Genomic DNA, 598 nt, shown 5'->3' on the forward strand with positions numbered 1-598 from the left:
GGCAGTGCAGGCAGACTCTAAGCTAAAACTTCAGCAAAAGATAGGAGAATGGAATGCAAATCTGAAGGCACATGGGATGAAACTAAGCAAAGATAAGACAGTGGTAATGGCAGCAAATTGGGGAAATCAAAAGAAGCTGAGAATAGAGATAGAAGGGAAGACCGTGGAACAGGTAAATAGCTTCAAGTATCTGGGACAGGTGGTTGAGGAGAAGGGTAGTCTGAATGAAGAGGTCAAAGCTAGAATCAGAGGGGCTGCAGCCAACTGACAGAGTATCAGGTGTAGTCTATGACAGAAGAATGCCAAAGAAGCTGAAAAGTAAGGTGTACAAGACAGTGGTGCAACCAGTACTACTGTATAGTACAGAAACCTGGGCAGTAAAGGCAGAACAGTTGAAGAAGCCAGAGGTGATGGAAATGAAGTGCCTGAGAAAGGTGGTAGGATGCACACTGTGGGACAGACGAAGAAACGAAGACATAAGAGCAGAAGCCAAAGTAGCTCCAATTGCAAAAAAGATCAAAGAGAACATATTACGGTGGTTTGGGCACGTGTAGAAAAGCAGAAGACAATCTGGTGAGGAAGGTTTGGGACAGACAGG

The sequence above is a fragment of the Protopterus annectens genome, chromosome 13.part0 (assembly GCF_019279795.1).
Source record: "Protopterus annectens isolate FY-2018-M chromosome 13.part0, PAN1.0, whole genome shotgun sequence".
NCBI lineage: Eukaryota > Metazoa > Chordata > Ceratodontiformes > Protopteridae > Protopterus > Protopterus annectens.